The sequence below is a fragment of the Lygodium microphyllum genome, chromosome 6 (genome assembly GCF_053477565.2).
Source record: "Lygodium microphyllum isolate KBCC chromosome 6, Lygodium_microphyllum_v1.1.10, whole genome shotgun sequence".
NCBI classification, from domain to species: domain Eukaryota; kingdom Viridiplantae; phylum Streptophyta; class Polypodiopsida; order Schizaeales; family Lygodiaceae; genus Lygodium; species Lygodium microphyllum.
Window position 1 is genome coordinate 48,469,959 of NC_141140.1, and position 19,035 is coordinate 48,488,993.

Below are 19,035 nucleotides of genomic sequence, written 5' to 3' on the forward strand. Positions count from 1 at the left end.
TCAAGGAAGCTGAGTCTTCGGACTCTGAAGTAGAGGAAGTTTTGGTAGGGAATACATAGAAGGAGACAGAGAATTCTGGGAAGCCAATAACATAGATTTAAACACACAATGTGATGTCAACATCGAGGATGTAGAGGAGAATTTTGAAGGAGACATCACCTCTCCCAAATTCTCTGAAAGCCCTAAAATAGGTGATGACAAAAACCAAAAGACAACCAAAAGACGTTTTTCGAAGGTAGGGGACAATGTAAGTAATCTGTTCTCTAAAGGAAAAGAAACAGCCAGGAAAGGCAAAAACAATAAATAGTATTTATGATTAAGTCAATTAAGCTTATTTCACTCAATTGCAAAGGTCTCTTTGACCATAATAGGGTGAGTCCTCACCAGATGTAATATGTTTGCAGGAAATCGAAATGATAGGAGTTAACTTGGAGAGCAATCTCCAAATAATTAGAAATGACTTTATTTGGTATGTTACTAACCACACTAAGAGAAGTGGTGGAACAACAATAGGAATTAATGGGAAATTTATTGATTTGGTGTCAAAAGTTGAAATTGACCCTAATAACAGGTGGATCTCAATATTTGTCAATGATGAAAATAAATTTGTGATCACATTAGTATATGCCTCATGAAAGGACTGCAATATGGAGATCTCTAATGATGACACATTGTCCTCTAATAGTCGTATGTGATTTTAACATGGTGGAAGATGCAGCTAACATGTACATGCAGAAAGGCCTACTGGACAAGAAAAAAAGGCATGGGAAGATTGCAAAACATTCCATAGACTGGTAGACATCAGCACAAATATTGGCTTTACATGGTCCAATAACCAGAAAGGGCAAGCAATAAGGAAAGCTTGGCTGGACCGAGTCTACATTTTTGCAGGTTTGCTTTCTTCATTTGTAAATCTAAGTTGTAGCTCAGCAAAGGATCCTGTTTTGTCAGATCACTACTCTGTGGTGACCTTAATATCCAATAATTTGAATGTAATTAGGGCAAGATTGTTCCATACAGACTCGAGACTAAAATGAATTAGGTTAGGCAGTGCATTCAATGTATCTGGAAAAAGACATTTAGACTCACCTCCCATCTAGCTCAAGCCTGGTTAGTGACTCTCAGGATCTTCTAAGAGACAAGCTAAAAAGGAGAGAGTGACCAATATAAAAGAAAAAATAAGATTTCTCTACGAAAACCTAGATGATTTAGAATAGAAAATTAGCTTGGGGGACTACGAGGGGCAAGAAGAGTTGCGGTCAATAAAAAGAGAGTTAAGAAATATGGATGAGGAGGAAGCTGAGAGTATAAAACTATATAGTACAATGTGGTGGGCAGGAAGATTGGAAAGACTATCCAAAGAGATGTTTAATAAACTGAGAAAGAAAAAAGAGAAGGACTGCATTCCCCTTTTGAGAAAGAAAGATGGGTCTCATGCTCGAAGTAATGAAGAAATCTGAAAACAGCCAGAGAATTTTTTGCAAACATCTTCTCCCCTCCCACATCCCAGCCTGAAGAGGTGATGCTAGCCACATCTAAAATAGCTAGGATAAGACCTAAAGTTATCCCTACTACTCTAGCACAGATAATGGAGCATGAGTTGCAAGAACATGAGCTTGTGGACACAATAAAAGGACTCTCTAAAGTCAAGAGTCTAGGACTAGATGGAATGCCAAACGATTTCTATCAGGAATTCCAAGAGATCTTGGTCAAACTAATCCTCCAAGTATGGAAAGAATCTGTAAGATTTGGGGCCCTACCTATTGGAATCAATCAATGTGTGATTAAATTAATTCACAAGAGGGATTCCAAAGATGAGCTGTCCAATTGGAGACCAATAACTTGCTTGATCTCAACATACAAGATCTTTGCCAAAGCTCTGGCAAGAAGAATAAGCCCCCATTTAGACCACTGGTTAAGAAAAGAATATAAGGTTTCATAAAGGGTAGGTTCATACTGGACTCCATCATTGGGCTATTGGAAGGATTTGAATATGCCCAACAAAATAATTAGGATTTCATGTTCTTTAAAATTGAATTTAATAAAGCGTACAATTGTTTGGACTGGTGCTTTATCCTCCTATCATTGCAAGACATGCGAATGGGTAGAAAATTCATTAGATATGTAAGCACCCTTTTTGGTAATGCCACTGCTAAGGTATCAATTAATGGAGAAATATCAACACCATTCCCCTTATTCTGATCCATTAGGCAAGGGTGTCCTCTAGCACCCTTGCTCTTTGCCATAGTTGTTGATGCACTAGGATGGTTGATAGAGCACGAAGTGAAAGAAGGCAAGATGAGAGGAATTAAAATCCCAGACAATTTTGATATGGTGTTGAACCAATTTGATGATGATACGAATTGAATAGTAAATAACGATCTAGAATCAATTAAGACATTTTGGGGCTATATTCAGACCTTTTGTATGGCATCTAGGTCACTTGTAAATCCTACAAAAATTGGGATTAAGTCCTTAATAAAGCCTCCTCCCCAATGGTTATTGGATGAAGGGTGCAAAGAGATAAAAGATGTACAGGTTTTCAGATTATTGGGGATACATATGGGCTTTGGGGTCACCCTAAAGCAGAGATGGGATTGGGTTCTAAGTAAAGTTAAGAAAAATTTGGAATATCTAAAAGGTCAGCAGCTCTATTTGGCAGGCAAAAGGCTATTAATAAAGCATGTTGTTATCCCAACAACCATCTATTTTTTATCATGTTGGAAACCCTCAAAAACTAGTCTTAAGAACTCGGAAAGTCTAGCTAGGAACTTCCCATGGGCTAGTGACATTGAAAAATTTAGAATACCTAAAGTGTGTGCCGATTTCAATGGCTTGAAAAAATATCTTTATTAAGAGATTTTCCGAACCTGGATACTTTGATAACTTGTTGGTGCAACTTATTCATCAATGGAATACGAAGCAAAGAGCTCTACAAAGCCTTGGCTGGCAACTCAAGTTGGTAGCGAGGTGCACTGGCAAGGGTCTTTGAAGAAGCTATTAGAGTGGATGACCAATTCAAAGAAAGAGGCTCCAGAGGCTTGAAGCAAGAAGAGTCCAGTGTCAGGAGCTTCAAGAGAGCCTCAACACTGAGTGAGAGGGTAGACTCAAGCACTCAGGACAAAAGGAAAGGCACTGAGTCGGAACAAGAGCTAGCTGAGATTAGAATGGACATAGCTAAACTATAGGAGATGATGAGACGACTAACGCACCCACACATCCAATGCGTGCATTGTGGTGGAAAACACTTTCCAGCTAAGTGTCAAGACCCTAGGTCATGAGCTTGTGCTAATTGTGGTAGATTCGGCCATGACACCATGCATTGTCGATTACCTTAGAGGCTTCTATACCCACAGCATTATGGTCAACCCCACCTTTCGATCAAGACATTGAACTTCTTTGGAAAGGAAGTCCCATTGGCTCTTGTGACACCAAATGACGCTAAACCGACCATCCCTAGGATGGAAATAAATCCTAGGGCATCCCTAGACCACCTAGACCCTATGTGACCCATCCACCGAGCAACACCCTAGTCCACTATGTGGACGAGCCTAGCAATGATGAGGCTTATGTAAACCCATATGTGTTATACGATGAGGAAGGAAACACTATCCTCATGGACTATCGACCAGTACCGGTGATGGAGTTGGGAAGAGGGAGAGGTAGGGGCCTAGGAGGGCAAGCCCAAGAGCCAAGACTTGCGGTCACCCAGGACATATTTCTTTGCACTACCTCGAGAGGGAGCAAGCAAACAGAGATAAGGCTGACTTGAGATGTGCTGAGTGTGGAATCACTCATCTCTTTGTCGACTGCCCTAGGCGGAGACTATTCTCTAGTTTAGAAAATGAGCCATCGGTTCCATTGGGATTGTTTGGTGTTGAGACACTTGACAGGGAGGCCACACCTATCCCGTTGCATGTCATGACCCATATGCAAATGAAGGATGCTGGCATATCATTGCCAAGGCCTAGAAACCTTGATGCAACCTCAGTTGGAAAAAAGAGTTGGAGACGAAGGAAGAAGAGACTAGATGCTAAGGTTACCCTCAAAGCCAAAGGTGCCGCGACTCTGCCGGTTGGAGGGGAAGTCATTGATGCATAAGAAGAGATGTCGGCACCTCAGACAGCTAAAAAGGGAAGTGCTAAGGTTGGGGAGTACCCCAACCCAAAGCGCCAACTTGAAGCTATCAAGAAGGTGAAAGAATGGGTGAGGGAGGCCCAAGAGCACCTAAAGGACATTGAGCCCATACTAGAAGATGAGATCGATGATCTCTCAATCATAGGCATGCCAATCTCTCTCCCACAAGCAAAACCAAGAGAGACAAGGGAACCACAAGCTAGGCCACCTGGACACCCCAAGCCGGCAAATTAATCAGGGCCATTGGCCAAGAACCACAAACTTAGAAGAGAGGCGCGTGACTAGCAACCTCCTCAATACACTAGTAGCCACTCTGGTAACTCTGAGCTTAGGAAACCTGCTTGGGCAACACCCAACACTATGGCGGGAGCTTAAGTAGTGGGTTGAATAACCAAATGATCCAGTTGCCACAGATTTACCTCTGAGCATGATGCAAAAACTCAAATACCAAGTCTGACGCTACACTCCATGCCCAAATCCCTACACATCAATGCCTTTTGGGAAGGCGCGGAAATGTATGCAGTCCTATCAGTCTTAGCACTAGGGAACATCACCAGAAAGAGGATCTTGGACACATAGGTAGGAATGAGTGTGCTAAGTCATGCGGTACTCCAAACTTGGGGCAACCCACCAGTCGAGACTACTAGATTTAATATCACACTGGCAAATGGAATGAAGGTGCAGCCGTTCGGAGTGTTGAAAAATTGGCCAGTAAAGATCGCATGGATCTAGTTCTCTGTAGACTTCATAGTCATGAAGGGAGTGGACTACGACATCATGCTAGGTCGGCCTTAGATGCACAACGTGAGAGTCATAGAAGACTAGGGAAATGGTCTTATCTTCTTAGGCAATTGAACAAAAGTTGTGAGAGTAGAGATGGACACTTGGAAGACTATGCCAGTTGACCTAGATGCCATCTCCACCATGCTGAAGGACGATGGACAAAGAGATCCTATGGAGCTCTTACCAAGTATATCCCATGCCTTAAGGACGAGCGAGATTAGATGCACGTTCTTGCCACCATCGACCTACCCTTATCAAATACTGAGGAGTATGAACAAACTGTCAAGGCAACTAGTAAGTTCAAGGACACACCTTCACTATCAGTCTGCATGATGACCAAGGGTCTACGTGGAAGACTCGCTCAGGTTGCATTTTGAGTCCAAGAAATAGACACAAGATCCAGGAGATCCTAGGATCTTTAACCAATGAGTTGGTTGGTAATCTAGTGATGAACCTTAGGCCACTCCAAGATCTCTTGGATGAGCCTGAATGGCGATGGTCCAAGGTGCACGATTTGAACTTGAAGTACAATTGAGCCTTACTTCTTGATCAACAAGAAGGGAATAGTCAGAACCAGGAGAATTAGAAGCAACCAGACAAAGACAGCACGACGAATATGAGGACTATTGTTCCTTCAGTGATGGGAGTGAAAATGGAATCGATATCCTAGACTATGACACTAGGGGGGCATATAATCGAACAAATACAAGTAGACCCTAGACCACGCAACCAAAGTGCACTTAAAGGTGGAGTGAGACATAATGAATGTGGTCAAACTTGGTTGGAGCACATGGGTGCAATTGACTATGAGCATGCATGCCTAGCTCCGCCAACAAAGGATGCACCACTATTGTGAACAAACTTACCTTCTGAGCTACGACTGCTAGGGGAGAGCCCCTCTTCTAAGAAGACAGAGAGTTTGATTCCGAATCAGAAGTCAACTCAAATAGTGATCCTGAAATACCTCGACCCCCCAAGACTAGACACACCAAGGGGGACCTACCTATCCACCTAAGGTGCCAACGGTTGAGGGAGGAACGACGGAAGCTACCTAAAGAGATGCAAATAGAAGAACAATGAAAACTGCAAGACCTACCAAAACAATTCACAAAGTTCAAAAAGGAAGATAGAGTGGTGATCTTGTTGGGAGCCAAATGGTAGGGGCAGGCAAGCAAACCGATCGAGGGACCTGCCAAGGTTAAGGAGGTCAATTTAGTCTAGGAAGGGGAGACCCCGTGACCTGTCTTTATAGCAGATGACTTGGCTGAGCAAGATGAAGCAAGTCTCGTTACTCTCCTGCAAGAGTATATAGATATATTTGCTTGGTCCCTAGAAGAGCTCAAAGGAGTAGACTCGAGCATGGTGACTTACAACATACCCATGACGCTTGACGCAATGCTTGCCAAGGAACGAGCATATCCCATGAATCCAAAGCATGCTCACACTGTTAAGGAGGAAATTGACAAATTGATGAGAGCGGGATTCATCTACAAAATTGAATACACGGACTGGGTCTCGCCCATAGTCATCGTACTAAAGAAGAATGGGAAGATTAGAGCGTGTGTCAATTACAAGAAGGTAAATGCAGCTACCAAGAAAGATTACTATCCACTACCGTACATGAAGCATATGCTCGAGAGAGTAGCTGGCAAGGAGGCCTGCGTTTTTTGGATGGTTTCTCTGGATACAATCAGGTGCAAGTGCATTCTAACGATAGGCATAAGACTGCATTTTCCATTGAATGAAGAGTGTTTGCCTACATAGTCATGCCTTTTGGATTGACTAATGCGCTAGCCACTTTTTAACGATTGATATGTACAATATTCAAAGGCATGTTGAGGAAGGAGTTAGAAGTCTTCATGGATGACTCATGTGTTCACTCCACTTGGCGAGAACACCTGGATAGACTCCGAGCGGTTTTTGAAAGATGTCAACTATGCCGTCTCTCATTGAACCCCTTGAAGTGCCAGTTTTGGGTGAGACATGGATGTATCCTAGGACACATGGTGTCGAAGAATGGCATTGCCACAAATTTTTTAAAGATCAAGGTCATTGTCGATCTTGCGCTCCCAATTGATTGCAAGGGTGTTCAATGCTTCTTAGGACATACCGGGTACTATCGATGGTTTGTGGTAAACTACGCATTGATTGCTAGGTCTCTATACAAGCTATTAATTGTATTCCAATGGACTGCAGAATGCTAACACACGTATAAAGAACTAAAAAAGGCTCTAACCACCACTCTGATACTACAAGCCCCAAATTGGACACTCATGTTCCATGTGCACATCGATGCTTTGAAATTCGCCGTAGAAGCTGTGCCTCGTGAGCATAATCTTGATTATCCAGTGAGCTTTCCTAGGAGAACTCATTGAGACTGAAATGAATTACTCAACAACAACGAAGAGAGAGGGCTTGGCCATGGTGTTTGTTGTAAAGAAATTTTGGCACTATCTTTTGGCTACGCCTTTTACTTTCTTTGTCGACCATCAAGCCTTGCTATACTTGGTTAATAAACCATGCACTATAGGACGCATTGTTAGATAACTTCTACTGCTTTTGTGAGAGCGGAATTTTGGTGCCGAGAAGTGCTTAAAAATAGCTAAAAATTACGAATATCAAGGGAAAAATATTCAACGTCGAAGGCGGTGCCTCGACCTAGGACGATTTTAAGCATCAATGAGAGCGAAATTTTGGTGCCGAGAAGTGCTTAAAAATAGCTAAAAATTACGAATATCAAGGGAAAAATATTCAACGTCGAAGGTGGCGGCTTTTTAAGCATCAAAGTGCTTTAAAGGCGCCCGAGCGATACTAGTTGATTTTTCATAATTTTTCAGACTATCGTGCGGGTTGACAAGAGTTATCGGCCAATGCGGGATGCCGAGCTGGACGCCCAGGATTTTTCAGAGCTTAATTCGAAGTCCGGTCGGGGAAATGGCCAAGAAACCGGGCAAGATGCGAAGAGGTGGACAAAATTTGGCCAAAATGGGCAAGTGACCCTTGGGAGCCCAAAATTTAAATGTAGCATGAAACTTTTCATGCATGGGAGAGCAAAAAATGTGGAGGAGGGCGTGAGCAGGAAGGCGCCGATTTTCACGCCATGTTGATGGAGAGGCTATCTCCTGCTTGTGAACAACCATGGCAATTGATCATTGCCCCTCATTCCCCCCTGGGTGCTGATCATATCGCCGTGCTTCGCTCCTCCAATGGTGGTCTCTATGAAGATATCTGATTTCAGTCTTTCTCTCTCCTCCCTTTCTCTCTTCTAAGGGCAGATTCATGTGGTGAAGAAGAAGAAGAAGAATGGATGACGGATGCTTGTCCAATGAAGACCGGATTGCTCCGTGGTTCAAGGGGAAGGAAGATTACTGATTGTGGACTATCACGAGCATTAATGATGGCTGGAAATTAGTCCTGAGATATGACAAATAAAAACCAGCAACCCGCAAAGAGCGGTAATCTCATTTTTACAAAGGAAATTGATGTTTTATGCAATTTGCTTCATGAGTATTTGTTCCCATGGGATGATAATGCATTATAATGTTGTTTGTTATGAGTTTGATCAGTTTATGCTTAGAAAATTAGAAAATCATAAGTGTTATGATTGCAATTAATGGTGTAAAACCCGTAAAACATGCGAAATATGGGAAAATTGGGTGTTTTTGATATATAAATGGAAAATATAATAAGACACACCAAATAAATTTATGTTTTTGCTACAAATGAACCTAAGGGCCACAGACCACAACTCATTTTGAATTTTTAGTTATTTAATATTGTAAAAAATATAATAAAAATAGAGAAAATGTGAAAAAATAAGGGAAAAATGGATTTTGAGTGCCGAAAATTAAGAAAAAATAAGATTCATGTTTGTGGATGTATGGGGGATTTGAAGTATGAGGTTTAGCCTCAGTTCAGCCCTACCTTTATGTTTTAGTGAGTTTTTATTGCTTTTTATACAATAAAAATGTGGAAAATGAACCCTAAACCGATCAATAATGCACAACCTAAACAGTGAGGGGGTAGAGTGTATAAAAGGTGTTTAAATGATGAATGAAATTATGAAAAGCTTGCTGGTTTTTATGCATACCATTTAGGTTGGTTGATAATTAAAAATTAAGGACCTAGTAGCACGAGGGTTTCTCGGTGCTAGGTTCATGCAACGCCGCATACGAGCGATAGTCGAAATCATTGAAAGAAATGTTTTCCACATGTGCACAATGCTGATTTTCTTAATTGTTTGAGCACATAGACATTCACAATTTGCATGAAGCATAAAATGATAAAAGGTATCAAACAATACCTCTTCGATGCATAGCACCTGTATTCTCTAGATCGTGATCAATGTTGAGTGAGTAAGGTTGTCCAAGTTGTAGGCTAGGCGTTGGGTCTAAGGGGAAAGAAAGTGAGGTATAGTACATTCCTGGATACGATCAATTGGTACCTTGAGTGGAAATATGTGCGATATTGTGTTATATATGTTTAGCGACGCATCGAGGGGCCAATCCCCAAGGTGTAGGAGAGTCGCAGTGAGGTAGCGGCAGTCAGCCATGGGAGGACCTCCTATGTTTGTACTTCATGCTATTTGGCAATGTGCTGGGACTCCCTCTGAGGATTAATTGGGTTAGAGTTGGACTACAAGACGTGATACAAACGCAAGATGTTTAGGAAGATGATGTATGTGTCATCCACGCTCCTGGCCGTGAGGCCGTGGGGTTGTTGAGCGCATGATAGAGGTCTGGCTAGTGCATTGAGCCAGTGCCGGCCCGATTTAGGTCCCATCAGTGGTGCGTCTACTAGGAGCCGCTTAGAAGTGGCGGTCCTCGAATCCTGGTTGTCTAGGGACCAGTTAGCAGTTTATGCCAAAGGATACTGAGATTGACCCATTATTCATTGATAAGCATCGTCTAGCCGAAATCCAAAAGCAAGAGAGAGACGAAAGAGCTAGGCGACGTGCTGAAATTCTTAGGAGGTATTCCCCTAAGCGTAGCGGTGCTAAACCCTTATGAGGGAGTGGATCTAGTGGTCTTGGTGCCACAAGCAGTAAGTTAGGAGAAGGTGGAAGCTCTAGTGCTCCCCTTTCTTCCATAAGGCAGTCTACATCAAGTGGAGGAGGTGTAACCCCACCGTCCCCTATTTCTAGTGCAAATCCAATTTCCGTCATGGCACATCCCATTGTAATTCCTGCAGGAACGACGGATTTGCGGGCTCTAGGTTACCCACTACCCATTTTTAATGGGATAGTTGAGCAACATGCGGAACTCCACATCAGGGAGTTTCAAAAGCTGATGTTTAACTGTCGCATCCAAGAAGAAGGACATTTAATGATATTCTTCAACATGACTCTCAAAGGAAGAGCTGCCATATGGTATCATGGTTTAGAAGCCGGAACCATATTGAATATTAATTCATTTTATGGAGCTTTTCGAAGGGAGTTTGCCCCTGAACGGGGTGGGCAATATTGGTTGCGTGTACTCAATGTGACCCGCCAAGAACCACACGAGGATATTCGTGCTTATGCGAAGAAACTAAAAGAGGTTTTCCGTAAGTTGGGCACCTCTATTCCTATCCCCGCAATTGCCCAATTGCAATATTTTCTGCATGGTTTGGACTTTAATATCCAATTGCAGTTGAGTAGTGTCCCTTTGGGGGATATAGATACTGCCATTACACGAGCACAAGAAGTGGAATCCCGACTACAAGTAGCCTATGCCTCTCGAGGCAATTTGAATATGGGTCTAGCATTGGGAAATAATATGGCGACGGCCAATGGCAATAGTAGCCAAGGGATAGCGATGGCTAATCCTAATAGGAGAGGGAACATGATGCAGAATGTGCCTTTATTACCAGCTCCCCCTAGCATGTTGATGCCTACGGGCAGTTAAATGGCTCCAAATGGTGGAGCTAGGCAGTTAATCCTAATACCATGACTGTGGTTCAACAACCAGTGCCTAATCGAATTGTTAGGCCGATGGAACGACAGGGTAATGATCAAGGCTACGAGTCGAGCGCTTCCAATGTTCTTGGCGAGGTTAAGGACATGATGAAGCATTATACTGACATGATTACGGAGCAATATCGAAAAATAGCCATTGATGTCAACTTTCTTAAAAAACAACAAAATTTGATAGGAAGTAGATACCCAAATGAGGGTGTACCTTCGAGGTTTAGCTACAAATGGTGTGGTGGGCAACATTATCCACGAAATTGCCCAAATGTCAAGTGTGATATTTGTGGAAAATCCGGTCATTTAGCAGCCACTTGCTGAAGTAAGATTAGTTCCCTCCAGCGAGGTAGTCAGCAAACCAGGGCCTGTTAATCATCGTGTGCAAGGAAATGATTTCCAGCGAGAAGAATGGCCTAAATAAATACTCCAACGACCAAAGACTACAATGGAGGAGCTGCCTAGTGGTAGTGGGGTTAGTTTGATTGAGGCTGTGCGTGTTAATGACGCTGAAACCTCTAATCTGCGAGCTGTCCTTACAAGAGGTCAAAAGGATAGAGAGGCCGACAAGGATAAGCCTGTCGACAGAAACCCTAAACAGGGCGACAAAGGAATGCAAGTTCTGGATCCTGCCATAGAAGGGGGACCTCTGAAGCCCGTGGAGAGTAAAGTCGATGTTAAGAAGGATAAGGAACCACCGAGGAAGAAGGTGAAAGTTAAAAAAGAAGCAATAAAGCCGGTTCAGCGACCTAAAGAGTGGATGGTTTGGTGTGAAAAGCGAACTCTACCAAACTATCGTGAATTCGATTTGGCAAGCTCTCTTTGCGAAGTCAAGCCAGATGTGAACCTTTTATAGCTTATTAAGATTTCCCCATGAGTATGCAAGGAATTTAGAAAGATCTTGCGTACCGGGTATATCGTAGAACCTTTGGGTATTGCGCGAGTTGGTGATGACTGGTTCGAGCATGCTGAGAAGTATTGCCCAAGGGTTGCAGCCTATGTCGATGGGATATTAGTAGATTATGCAATTGTTGACATGGGATTATTTGTTAACATTATGAGTTTTGAACTGATGGAAAGGTTGGGTCTGGCGATCCAGAAAGATACCTTCACAATTCTCAGAATGGCGGATGATAGTTTGAGACAGCCGGAAGGCTGCATTACTAAGGTCCATGTCACTGTTGCAAATGTAGAATGCCTGTTGGACTTTAGGGTGATTCGTTTTGCAGGGCGTCCAAGTTACCAAGTATTACTTGGACGACCTTGGATCTTGCAAGCGGACTGCCAAGTGGATATACCCACTGGTCCCCAGCTGATATTTGGCAGAGGTGCTCATTGCGTGGTGATTGATGCCTATCCTGAGTCCCCACAGAGTGAGAGAGCTCCTCTATCTTCCACAGAATTGGAGACATTAGAGGATTTATCCGCCAGTGAGACATCATCGAGTGATGAGTCCAAAGAGGGATCGACCATGGAAGACATCTATCAGATCACTTTGAACGAGCCGATAGAGGCCCAAGATCGTATAAGAGATGCAGATGTTATCGAGCTAGACCTTGGTACGCCTGATGAGTCGCGACCAATCAAATTAGGGTCCATGCTCAGTGTCCAAGAATGCGAGGAGTACGTCTCTCTGATCCAAGAGTTCCGCAATATTTTCTCCTGGAGTTATGATGAACTTAGAGGCATTCATCCTAGTTTCGCCGTGTTGAGATATCGAGCTCCACTCGTGATACGCCAGGGTGACCGTTGTGTATTTATGTCACCGACTTGTCAGTTGTTGCAGACGCGGTTGGTACACCGCCCAGGAATAATTGCTACATGATAGCTATCCTTATCTACTCTAGTTTGTGGCTCAGTTAGTATGCCACCTTAGTTAGTTGAGTTTGGTTTGAGACCCATATATAGGGTTCTTCTATTTCTTTGTACTAGAGTTCCTTTGGCTTACACAACTAAGAAGAGGAAAACTGTTTTCAGCCTCCACCTTTGTGTGTATTCCCCCATTGTGCAAGCAAAAAAGCTACAAGTGAGACTCCTTCCTTCTCTCCCACAATCTTGACATGGTATCAGAGCCACGTTCGTGGTAAGGAGCTCAAGGAAGCAAGCCAAGCTTGCGGTGTTCTGGTAAGAGGAGCAGTGTTGCTTTCATTTTCTATTTTGAGAGCAGATCTCTGCAGGCAGCACAGTCGAAAATTGCAAGAGTGCATTGTCTCAGGTTGAGACGCCCTTCGCGGTGAAGCAAGAGGGCAGTATATGCTATGGGCAAGGGCTTTAGCCCTTGGCGACCTTGTTTTTTTGATTTGAGGCCATTTCGGGGCCTGTTTCGGAGGCGGAATTTTTCTGCACGCACTCAGGAAAACGCCCAGTTTTATGCTGTGCAGCCACTGTTCTACAGGTCGGTGAAAAGTTACTGTAGAAATTGCATCGTATGCTTGTGCGCAGAGACATTGGGAGTTACAGAATCATCCATGTTGCCTGTTGATGCAAAATCATCACTAGGAAGTGACTGTGTGGTCAAATACCAATTTCGCCAGTTTTGCAGATTTTCCCTTGTGAGGGTGAAGCTGTGTTTTTTGCAGTGACAGAATTTTTTGCAGTGTTCTGTAATGGCATCTGATTCTCTTTCACAGATTGTCACTGAAAAGCTTGACAAGAACAACTTCCAAGCATGGAAGTTTAGAATGACGAATTTCCTTATGGGAAAACGATATTGGGAATTTGTTGCAGGAAATGAAGAAGAACCAGTTCTTCCTGATGTTCCCAATCAACAGCAAATGCAGACATTTAAAGCATGGCATGAGAGAGCCAGGAAAGTTATGTACTGGTTGTCTATTAGCATTTCAGACTCTATGATTGTGCATATTCAAAATGCAAGTACGGCAAAGGAGGCATGGGATACTTTGTCAAAAATGTATAGCACAAATACGCAAGCCAGGAAAATGCAGCTCAAGCAAGAGTTGCACAATGTGCAAAGAGAAAGTATGAGCATCAATGACTACCACATGAAGGTGAAGAAGATTGCAGATGCACTTGCTTCCATTGGGTCGCCAGTGGAAGATGATGATTTAGTCTCAGTGACCTTGAATGGTCTAGGAAAGGATTATGCACAGTTCCGAACATCCATTCCGTTCGTGAAAGATTTCCTGATTTTGAGGAGTTGATTGCTCTTCTAATTTCTGAGGAGCAGAGAAATGGTGGTGCATCTTCTTTAGGAGGAACTTCAAAAGAAGCTGTCTTCTACTCAAATGCTAGAAGAGGTAGAGGCAGAGGTAGAGCAGGCCGATATGGAGGCCGTGGTAGAAATCAGAATATGCAGCAAACTCAAGAAAACCAGTCCTATGGAGGAGGACGTGGTAACTCTAGAGGCAGGGGGAGCCAAAGAGGTCGTGGTGGATGGCAAAGAGGCCAAAATGCAAACACCAATGTGGTAAAATGGGTCATATGGCTAAAGACTGCTATAAAAAGCAGAATGACATCATGAATGGAAAACTGAAACAAGGGAATTATGCATCTTCTAGTAGACAGGGTGATGACAGAAATGAGCATTTGTTTATGGTGCAGCACATGAACAATTCTGTGACAAGTGCAGAAGAAAGAAATGATGTATGGTATGTTGACTCAGGTGCATCAAACCACATGACAGCTCATGCAGAATGGATGGAGGATGCAAGGAAAATGGAAAAACCAGGATTTGTGGAGACTGGTGATGATACTGCACATCCTATTGTGCAGATTAGAAAAATTCCTTTGTCTATGCAGGATGGGAAAAAGAAATACCTGTCCGATGTATTTCATGTCCTGAATATCACCAAGAATCTGGTTTCCGTTGGTCAAATGGTTGAGCAGGGCTTGCAGGTCAGATTTAATCCTCATGGATGCTTTGTTGAGGATATTAAAAATAAAGGTCGCTTGATAGCAAAAGGAAAGAAGAAGGGCAGGATGTTTATGTTGGATGCAGACATGTCTGAATTGAGTGCAGCAATGTTTACACATGGGACCGGTGTAGTTGCAGATATTGATATCTGGCATAAACGCATTGGTCATGTTAATGTACATCGACTTAAATCAATGCAGGCCCAAAATATTGTTGCAGGATTGCCCAAATTCAAGGTTGCAAAAATGCATAAGGTATGTGAAGCCTGTCAGTTTGGAAAACAGGCAAGGAAACCATTTCCTAGACATGTTCAAGAGAGTGAGAAGCCATTGGAATTAATCCACTCTGATGTGTGGACTACTAAAGCTGCATCTCTTGGAGGCTGTCATTATTTTGTCACTTTTATTGATGACTATAGCAGAAAAGTTTGGGTGTATTTTATGAAAAAGAAAAGTGAAGTTTTTGGGCATTTCAAAACTCTTAAAGCTATGGCTGAAAAAGAAACAGGTCGGCAAATAAAATGCCTAAGGTCAGATGGAGGGGGAGAGTACCTCTCAAATGAGTTTGCAAGGTTCCTGCAGGAGCATGGCATAAAGCAGCAATATTCATGTAGTCATACCCCACAACAAAATGGAATTGCAGAAAGGAAAAACAGGCATATTGGAGAGGTATCTCATGCCATGCTCTATGAAAAAGACTTGCCAGATTTTTATTGGGCTGAAGCAGTTGCTACAGCAGTCTACATAATGAATAGGACTCCCACTGCAGCAATACATGGAATGACTCCAGAGGAGAGGTATACTGGTAGGAAACCATATATTTCTCATTTGAAATTTTTTTGTTGCATTGCCTATGTACATGTGCCAGATGAGTTGAGATCCAAGTTGGATCCAAAAGCTGAGAAGTGCATCTTTATTGGTTACTCTCTGCAGCAAAAAGGGTATAGATGCTATAACCCTTCTACTCGTAAGTTTAAAGTAAGCAGAGATGTTGTTTTTGATGAGATGAGTAGCTAGTATAAACCAGTAAATGTGATTGATGATGTAGATGCACAAAATGGTAATGCTGCACAGAATTCACAGCAGCAGTCACAAAATATTAGTGGACCTGGAGCGTCCTCTAGCAGTGGTTCACATTCTTCGCCATGGAAAGGCAGATTGAGATCAAGAGAATCTTCTCAAAGTAATGTAGATAGTGGTATGCAGGTATCACGAAAAGGAAAAGAGAAGGTTGATCAGCCCATGTTTGATGTGAATGCAGGTCACTCTTATGTGGATGGTGAATCCAGTGGCTCAGAACAGAGCATTGATGATGAGTTGGGTATTCCTTCTATTGTTACACCTGGAGTAAGGAAGACTAGGGATGTTTTGAGAGCACCTGGGAGTGAACCTATTTTGCCAGGTCTACGAGAGCTAGGTATCCTGTGGATAGGCTGAAATATGATGGATTTACAGCCATTCACTAGGCATATATGGTTAGAGTGATACAGGAACTAGAACCCACTTCTTTTGAGGAAGCCATGGGAAAAGAAAAATGGGAGAAAGCCATGGATGAAGAAATGGATGCCTTGGAAGCAAATGCTACATGGGAATTGGTACCTTTGCCTAAAGGTAAAAATGCAATTGGTTGTAAGTGGGTTTATAAGGTGAAGCACAATGCAGATGGTTCTATGAACAAATACAAGGCAAGATTAGTAGTCAAGGGGTATGCACAAACATATGGCATTGACTCTGAAGAAACATTCAATCCGATTGCAAGGATGGCAACTGTAAGAGTAGTCATTGCTATGGATGCATCAAAGGGATGGTCTTTACATCAGATGGATGTAAAGAATGCCTTCTTGCATGGTGATTTGCAAGAAGAGGTCTATATGGAGCAGCCACCAGGTTATGTGCATGCTGTTCATCCTGAGTTTGTTTGCAGGTTAAAGAAAGCCTTGTATGGCTTGAAGCAAGCACCTAGAGCATGGTCTGACAAGATAGGATAGTATCTTGTCACTATTGGCTTTCAGATTTCCAAGGCAGATTTCTCACTTTATGTGAGAAAAACAGAGAAAGGTATTATGCTACTTGTCATTTATGTTGATGATTTGATTATGACAGGTGACAGTGATGAAGATATCCTTCATGTGAAAATGCTATTGAAGCAGAAGTTTGAGATGAAGGATTTGGGAGAGCTGCATTATTTCTTGGGCATTGAGGTGATTAGATCACCAAGTGGGACATAGCTCTTGCAAAGGCAGTATGGATTGGACATGCTGTCCAAATATGGGATGACAGGCTGTAAGCCTATTTCAGTTCCTTTGGAGCAGAATGTGAAGCTGAGCACAGATGCAGGTGAGCTTCTAGAAGACCCTACTATGTACAGATGCATAGTGGGAAGCTTGATTTATATGACTATTACTAGGCCAGATTTGAGCTATGTTGTTGGATTGGTAAGTCAGTTTATGCAGGCTCCAAGGAAACCGCATTTGGATGCGACTAGACGCATACTCAGGTATGTGAAGTCCACATTGCAGTATAGACTATTTTATGAGACTGGGGTTCAAATACAGTTGCATGGATATACTGATGCTGATTGGGCTGGTAGCATTTCTGATAGACGATCTACCAGTGGATATGTGTTCTCTTTTGGGAGTGCTGCAGTCACTTGGAGCAGCAAGAAACAGCCTACAGTTGCCTTATCCAGCACAGAGGCTGAGTACAGGGGCGCAGCAATGGCTGCATGTGAGGTAGCTTGGTTGCATAAGCTACTTTATGATATGCATCAACCTACAGATGGGCCAGTTGTCATTTATTGTGACAACATGAGTAGTATACACTTGGCAAATAACCCAGTCTATCATGCTAGGACAAAGCACATTGAGGTGCATTATCACTATGTGCGGGAGAGGGTTTTACTAGGCCTTATTGATCTAGTTTATGTCAGCACAGAGGATCAGGTAGTTGACATATTCACGAAGGCATTGGGCGCAGAGAAGCTGCGCAAGTTCAGAGACATGCTTGGTATGCAGGAATTGGGATTGAGCTCGAGGGGGAGTGTTGAGATATCGAGCTCCACTCATGATACGCCAGGGTGACCGTTGTGTATTTATGTCACCGACTTGTCAGTTGCAGACGCGGTTGGTACACCGCCCAGGAATAATTGCTTCATGATAGCTATCCTTATCTACTCTAGTTCGTGGCTCAGTTAGTATGCCACCTTAGTTAGTTGAGTTTGGTTTGAGACCCATATATAGGGTTCTTCTATTTCTTTGTACTAGAGTTCCTTTGGCTTACACAACTAAGAAGAGGAAAACTGTTTTCAACCTCCACCTTTGTGTGTATTCCCCCATTGTGCAAGCAAGAAAGCTACAAGTGAGACTCCTTCCTTCTCTCCCACAATCTTGACACGCCGTTCATACAATTCCGTTGAAGGAAGAAAGCCGCCCTGTATGACAGAAAGTAAGGCGTATGCCTTTCGAACTGAGGGACGGGCTGTTTGAAGAGTTACAGAAGCTTCGGAGAGCGGGTTTGATTTTTCATGTGCAACACACGGAATGGTGTTCGCCAGTTGTGATCAGAAAGAAGAAAAATAATGAAATCCAATTATGTGTAGATTTTAGGGAGCTGAATAAGCAGACGGTTAAGGATTACTACCCGTTGCCATTCATTGACCAGATTTTGGATCAATTAGAGGGTAGGGAGATATATTCGTTTATGGATTGCTTTACAGGATATAACCAGATGGCAATTGCAGAAGAGGATAAGTTGAAAACAACTTTTATTACTGTCTTTGGTACTTTTGCATACCATGTGATGGCCTTTGGTTTATGCAATGCGCCTATTTCGTGGCAATGAACAGCAGATAAGACATTCGATGACATATCCCCTAAAGAGTTGAAGGTGTTTATTGATGACTTAGGGGCCGCCACCGTGAGAGAAAGGCAGTTGATCATTTTAAGAAAATGCTTTGAGCACTGCAGACAATTTTGTATCGCTCTAAACCCACGGAAGTGTGTTTTTGGTATACCTTATGGGCTATTGCTCGGCCATGTGGTCAGTTTGGTAGGAATTGCGACAGATCCCGAGAAGGTCAAAGTCATAGTTGCCATGGGTCCACCACGCATTCCGAAAGAAGTTCATAGCTTCCTGTCTTCGGTTGGTTATTACCGTAGATTCATAAACGCCTTGGCAGAAAGAACGTTGCCGCTTACAAATCTATTATCCTTTAGCGTTTATTTGAATGGAGCGACCCTTGTAAGGTAGCTTTCGAGGATGTGAAACAGGATCTAGTAAAAGCTCCCGTTTTAAAAGCA